The following is an 8,209-nucleotide window of genomic DNA, read 5'->3' as shown; positions in this document are numbered from 1 at the left end:
TTAGGATCTATCCAAGGTCACTAGCACAGCAAATAATAACGATGATTGAAAAATCAAGAAAATCCTCCTCAGACACACAAAAGAAACAAGATAAATTATTTTTTTCAAAGATATGTCTATCGAATCTGGGCTATATTACAAAAGATTCCGATTCTTAATTCAGATGATTCACACGAAAGAACATGCAAAAAAACAAAGGGATAATTTCATAAATCTCCCGTGAGTTATCTGCTAATTTCACTGAGCTCCCTTGAGTTTTTAAAAATTACACTTACCTCTCTTGATTTGACACTTTTTGTAACCAAACTTTGGACTTAGTCAAAAATTTAAATGAATACCCCAAAATACCCTCACCTTATAAAGTTCAATTACTTTCTAAAGCAATAATAATATAATTAGTCTACGTATAAGAAAAGATTGTCAAGTTTTCAATATCAAATTTATTGTTTGATAAGCAAAAATGACAATAATTCTATACTATGATAAAATATTTTTCAATACCAAATTTATTCTTTGTAAATTAGAGAAGAGAGTGTCATCATAATGCTTTTAGAGTTGGTTGCTTTTTAGATGCGTGAAACTATCATAATGCTTTTCAATAGCAGTTTTGGACCTTTTTTTTTGAGTTAGTTAGTAATGCTTTTAATACAAAAAAAAAAAAGAAAAAAGATTGACAAATAAAATTGGATCACATTAAAAGTTCTCAAAGAAAAATTCACTAGTTTGACAATTAATGTTGGTGTTTATAGTTCCATAGTTTTACTATAAAAAATATAAAAAGAAATGAGGAACAAGAAGAGAAAATGAAAAGAAAATAATTATAAATCCCATTCTTTTTTATATACATACTAAAAATCGAGTTTTATTTAACTGTTAAGGCTAGCATTGTCATTTTAGCTGGATAAGGGAGGTAAGCGTAATTTTTAAAATTTTAGGGGAGCTTAGTGAAATTATCAAAAAACTTAGGGGAGGTTTCTGAAATTATCCCAAAAACAAATTTTACTATGTAAGCAATGATGTTATCGAATTTCTCTTATATTAGACTAGATAGAAATTCTATAAATAGACTATACATGATCTCATGAAACCAACCGATCTTCTTACAATTTTCCTGCTAAAAATTATCTCTAGAAAATTTCTCTTTTGTAAACTTATCTCTTATCAATAAAGAATCTTAACTTTGAAGAACTAGCTTAAAGTTTTGAAGTTCATATACAAATAAGCTATCTTGTTTTAGTCATTTATGTGCTTTTTATTATCCTGAGTATCAACCTTTGTCACCACCCACTATTCAATGAGGTTACGCGCATGCAACATGTATGTGCACTTACATTTGCTCCGTTTGGATTAGTTGTTTTTGGGGATGTTTTTGAAAAATTTTACTGTAGCAGTGTATATAGTAAAAATTTTTTGAAACATTTGATATATTATATGGATGAGATATTTTTTGAGTTATTGTGTATTACTGTAGCATTGTATTTGAAAAATTGGCCCAAACGGATCGATTGTTATATGATTGAGAATAATTCTTTTGTACGTAAACTTTTATGAATATACATTTTCACACAATCAATGAACGCAGAGGATTCAATCTAGAGTGCTAAGCTATACTTTTACGAATATTGAGTATGAAATTTTTATTTAGTAAATATTACAAGGAAAAATATAGTTGTTATCCCTTATGTTTATCCCATTTCTTCTTGTATATATTTTCTATTGTTGATACAACCATTAGGAGATACTATTGAATTTTTACACTGGTACAGCACCAAATGCACCAGGTGTATGCTACACTGAAAATATATAACGTTCAACCAATATAAGAGGGGGGGGGGGTGTTTCTGAATTAATAAAGTCAAGAATTCTGTGATAATTGTAAACAGCACAAGCACTGAAATTGGGTTCTAAATAACAGTCAAGGATTTTGTGAAAACTGCAAATAGAACAAGCACTGAAATTTAATGAAGTTTTATTAAAATTTAGGGAAAATTGTTCAAAACGTCCCTCACATTTTGTAAAATGACTTTTTTCGTCCCTCACTTTTAAAAGTGTATTTTTACGTCCCTTAAAAATTCACATTGGTCAAATTTGATCCCTAACTAGATTTGCGACTAGTTTTTGACCTGAATTTATCACGTGCCTTGCACGTGATCATTTTTAGAGGTAAAATTGTCAAATTAAAATTTAAATAATTTGATCTATAGTCCCTTACATTTCACAAAATAAATTGTTTCGTCTCTCACATTTTACAAAATAAATTTTTTAATCCCTCACATTTGACAAAATGAATTTTTTCATCCCTCATCAACCATGTGTATAAATAGTTTTTTTAAATCCATGTATATATCTATTTGATTTCACTTGAACAATACGAATAGCATATAATATATCTTTATTTGATTTCACCTAAACAGACTAATTGTAATTATATACGTGCTATTCAATAGATATATACATGGGTTTAAATCTAACAATTGTGTTCTAAACCCATATATATATATATATATATATTTGATTTTACCATGTGAATGTCTTCAATATTTGTAACATTTCTCTTTTGGTAAAAATTCATTTATTGAGTTATGTAATAACGTCATCTAATTAATTGGTCTTATTTCGAATTCTATAGTCATCTTAACAAATTACAGTTTAAATCTGAAATTTTTACTCGCTACAATAGTTGAATTTCTTACCTTGTAATTGTCTTAAAATTTGAAAATACCAATCACTTACTTCTTTTTGTCATACTTTTCTTTTGTTTATTTTTTCTATCCAAATTTAATTCGATATAAACACTTGATAATGTTTAGGATTAAATGTCTTCTTTATTTTCAATTTTCGAGTAAAAGGAAATGAATATGAGTGAAAAACTAATAATTTTTTTAAACTCCTGTATATATCTATTTAATTTCACCTAAACAGTACATTCAGACAAAATCAAATAGAGATATATTATATGCTATTCGTATTATTCAAGTGAAATAAAATATATATATATATATATATATGAGTTTAAAAAAAAGGTTATTCGTACACATGATCAATGAGGGATGAAAAAATTTATTTTGTAAACTATGAAGGATAAAAAAATTCATTTTGTGAAATGCGAGGGACAAAAAGGTTGTTTTATGAAATGTGAGGGACTATGGATCGAATTATGTAAATTTTGATTTGACAATTTTACCCTTAAAAAAAGATCACGTGCAAGGAACGTGGTGGATTCCGACCAAAAACTAATCGGAAGCCAAGATAGGGACCATATTTGATAAATGTAAATTTGTAAGGGACGTAAAAGTATACTTTTAAAAGTGAGGAACGGAATAAGTCATTTTACAAAATGTGAGGGACGTTTTGAACGATTTTCCCTAAAATTTATTTATATGACAGCAGTTACTAAGGGAAAAAAAAGCATATCTCGTGCTACACATGAAAAAAAAATTAATTTGGATGTCAAATCTTATGTCGCAAGAAAGTTATAAAGACACCTCCACTTGAATTTCAGTGGCAACTAAATTATTAGTCGGATCAAGTTTTGACCATCAAACAATAACTAATCAGTATACTCGTAACCATTGCATCTATTAATATTCTTAATTTATGAAATAAAAATAATACGTGGCATAGTTTTGCTCTTAATCGGGTAAGTGGTGGACAAAACTACCCATGCAGTTTGTCATGCATTCTACTTATTTCATAGATTGAGAGCATTAATTAATTCAATGGTCATGAGTATACTGATTTGTTAGTTTAGTGGCTAACTTGTGACAAAAAATTGTTTGATGGCCAAACTTGACCCAACTAATAGTTAGTGACCGTTGAGGTTTGTTGCCCTAAATTTTAATGGTGTGCTAGAAGTAAAGAGAAACTGAAAAGAACACCTACCACTGTGTATCAGTGTATGGAATGCAATGGATGCATACCGGCTACAGCCATACGAAGTTGGAAAGTAATACAGGACACGAATTTTCAATTTAGATTTGTCTCTTTTATTTCAACATATTACTCATCCATCCCAAAATGATAGGTTCACTTTCCTTTTATGTTTGTCCCAAATTATAGGATTATTTTCATTTTTAAAGAGTAATTAGTTTGTTATTTTACTAATATACCCATATTTAATGTACATAGTTATTAGAAGTTTTTGAATATATTAGTTGCCTTCTAATGGCTCCAAATTGAAAATTTTGATTGTTTAGCAATTTTATTCTTGTTATTCATTTTAGTCAAACATGTAACATTATTTAGATTGACTCTTGCATTGAAAAATTAATGTACTTTAAGTTCCAAAAACAATATAGTAATGTGTACCTGTTATTTTGAATGAATGATTTAATATTAATAAGGTGTATTTGAGAAAAATATGAACAAAAAATAATTGTTGTAACTATATTAACTAAATTTCTTAATATGTGTGAAAAAAGAAATAAACCTATTTTCCGTACGCTTGCATTCTTAAAATCCTTTTCCTTTCTCAAATTTATGGCTTTTTCTTCGCTTTTCCCACTCTTTACACTTTTGGTAACTTTTTCACTTGCCAGCCCTTCCACGAGCCATAATTGCCTTGATTGCAGCATCATACGTGCCTTCTTACCATTGGCCACATGTTTTCCACCTGACAAATTTTACGGCCTTTTTGTCATTTCATGAGCTACTGTCCATACCCACATGAGAAATTTCCCTAAAGGCACTCCTAAGAGATCACATCCGTGGACACAAAGCCAACTAGGCATGGCCATGGTTCCATTTGGAATCGGGAATCAGACCGTTTGGAACCGGAACCAAAATCACGGAACTAGAACCGTGGTAGAATCTTGGATAAAGGTTCCGGTTCCGGTTCTTTAAAAAATAGAATCAGAACCAGAACCGTCGATTTCAAAATCGTTAAAAAATAATTAAAATTAATTAATACATGCAAATTTTAGCAACTCCAGTATCAACAGTAGCGGTGGAACAAGCTTTTAGTGCCGGTGGAAGCATTTTGGATGAGACATGGTCGAGATTAAGCCCAGAATCACTAGAAATTCTGTGAGAACCCGTAACTTTTCCATTTTCTAGGTTTTATTATCTTTAATGGCATGTTTTCTGCATTTTCTTGATTAGGAAAATTTCTAGATAATTTGTATGAGTAAATAGAGGTTTTAGGTGATTTTTCTAGTATCGAATAGATTTTGAGAAATTAAGAGCGTATTTCGGACATGGGACCCGCTAGGGTGAAAAGTTCTGCAAAATTCGGTCAACTAGGTTAAGTTTTGGACACTGGGTTTAAATTATCGGGTGTTAAGAGATAATTAGAGGTTACCCAAGTGGATTGGTGAGAGAGGAAACAAAGAGATAGAGATGCATTAATTAGGGTGACAAGTGTCACCATATGATTCAATCTTGCTATAAGACCACTATTCATTCTTTTACCATTTGACCAACTAAACCAATAAAACAAAAATTACCAAAATTCACCCTTATTTCAAGCTCTTGAAGTCGGCTCTCTCCAAGGAAGAAAGAAAGAAAACCTCTCCAAATTCTTAGCTCTACTCTTGCTCAAATCCAAGAACTCAACCATTTAATCTTGCTTTTGTTCCATAGAAACTCTTAAGTGAGTGATTGTGAGGTGTTTAGTGGAGTTGTTTAGAATATTAAAGTGATTAGTTGCTCCCTCTCTTGTGTTGCTAAGGTGAGTAGTGAAGGAACCCCTCTCCTCCATCTAATGATGTTTAATTCATGATTGGTGGTGGTATAAGATGCAATTTTATGGATTATATCTTGATTTTTGGTTGAATTGGTGAAGTTTTATAATTATTGGTGATATTTCTGTTTTCATATGAATATGATTATGTGGTCATGTATGATGATTGGAAATGATAGTTAAGGAAGCTAGAAGGTGGAAAAAGTGGTTAATTGCAAGCAATTTCTGTTTTGGAAAGAAAATTGGAAAGTTACGGTTTCTTTGATTTACATTCTGCCCGGCACTGTAGCTCATAGTTAGAGGCCGAATTGGCCTTGGGTTAAAACATAAAAGTTGTAGGGAATGATATTTGAGAGATGCCTACAAAATTACAGGTCAATCGGAGCAACGTAACTTGTGAAAAGATGGAATTACCCTTGCTGCCCTGTTTCTACCCGAATTTGATAATTGCTTCTGTACTGGGTTATTTTGGTTGGGAATGCTTTGGAATTAGTTGTTGAGGCCTTCTGATGAATTTTAGCCCTGTTTCTTAGCTTTCGGATGGCTTTAGAATTACTGGATTTGGACTTAGGTAGCCTGATTTATGATGTTTCCACCAGAATGCGATTTGTGAATCTGTTTTTACGGTTCTGGTGTAGTATATTGCATTTTTGACCTGGTTACACTCGAAACTGGGCTGAGTGACCTTCTGTAACATTGTAGCCCTATCTCTTAGCTTCGAAACGGTATCTCTTGTACCTCCATCCGAAAATCGTAGTGCCATTGGTACCAAAACCGCAAAATGATGTCAAAAACTATTTTTTTTGGGTTAACACTAAACTCCATTTCCGGATTTTTCTGGTTTCCTCTAATGCTTATGTATGCTTATGGAACCCTATTTCGGTAGTATTTGGCATTGGTTTATGACTTGTAATCGAGTCTTATTGTGTTTATTGGAATATTTTAGGGCTTGACTTTCCTTTCCGGTCATTTTCCTAGCTAAATTTTGTACTTGAATGACTTTAAACCTAGTGAACGACTTTTGGAAATGAGATTATTTTTGTACAAGATGTTGGGACCTCTGAGCTCAACCCCTGTGGCTAGTTACTCGAGTCGGGCCGGCAAGGGCCTGGTCGATTAGATAACGAACCACGGTAGTCTGTTTTGGGATCTTTGGGTATTGAGATCCTTGATTCCGGTATACTCGAGTATTACCATTTCTGATCTGATTGGATTTCGGGCCCGGTGGGGGTATGTGAGGTGGAAGGAATCGAAGAAAGTGGAGTCTACGATATTGGTTACTTCTGTAACGTTGACGGAGTGTCAACTGTTATTTCGATCAAGTTTCGGTGAAGCAAATGGAAATTTGGCTCCTGAGAGCCACCCGTATCCTTTCTGTCTATGGTGTTTGTTCACTTCTTTATTTGATGCACATATGTGATTAATTGAATATGAAGTTCCATGTTTCTTATTTGTTATTATTTTGGTACCTCATTGAGCGTAAGCTCACCCCTTCCCGTCATCTTTGTTTTCCTTACAGGAAACCACTTTTGGGGCTAAGATGTTTTTGACGCACGAGTCAAGCTAGTTTTATTATAGTTTTGTAAAGCTCCTCGATAGTCGGAAAACCCTAAATGTATTGTGATCTAATTATCTTCTTTTGTTCCGTAAATTACAAACGTATGTGTATAAAACTATTTACCCTGTTCATGTATACTATTTGGATTGGAAATGTTTTCCCGAGTCATATGGCCATATCTGTATTCGTTGGACTCCTGGCTGGGTGGTGATGTGGCAACCACTATTCATTGTGGTGTTGATTTTCGTTTTGCCATTTGGCAATTCTGAATCGTTTGAGCGCGCTATTACCTTCCTGAACGTTTTCGATTTCTTTTAACGACTCGACTGAATCCTGACGAGAGTTGGGCAGGCGGCCCACCGAACCCTTTGGTTCGCCTTAGGGGGAGGTGGGGCTGTCACAAATTCAAGTATGCGTGGATGATTGGACTAGAGCAGAATATAGACAAGAAGAAATGGAAAAAGATGAAGAAGAAAAATTCAATTATACAACTAATTCTAGTGCCGTTGCAAGCAATGAAGATGATTAAATAATTAATGTTTGTTTTGATATTTCATCTCAATTTCAATGAAAAAATCATGTATTTTCTTTTCCATTTAAAATGATTACCATTTGATAGTGTAATGTATTTTTTAATTTGGCAATGTAACGTACTTTTCATAAAATTTGTATTATCTATTTATTATTTCGTACTTTGTAGAATAATAATAAAATTAAAATATGATCTTTATTTTGTATTTATTTTTGTACATTCTATTTGAAATTTTAAATATATTGTTATATTCGTATTAAAATTGGTAAGGATAAGGAATTAAATAAAATTGTATACAACCATACGAAACCAGAACCAGAATCATAAGGAACCGAAATCAGAACTATAAGGAACCAGAACCAGAACCATCTTAGATGGTGCAGTTTTGGTTCTACCTCGTTGAAGAACTAGAACCGACGGTTCTGAAACCGTGGCCATG

The sequence above is a fragment of the Coffea eugenioides genome, chromosome 9 (genome assembly GCF_003713205.1).
Source record: "Coffea eugenioides isolate CCC68of chromosome 9, Ceug_1.0, whole genome shotgun sequence".
NCBI lineage: Eukaryota > Viridiplantae > Streptophyta > Magnoliopsida > Gentianales > Rubiaceae > Coffea > Coffea eugenioides.
The sequence above is the reverse complement of the archived record's forward strand: the minus strand, read 5'-3'. Positions refer to the sequence as shown.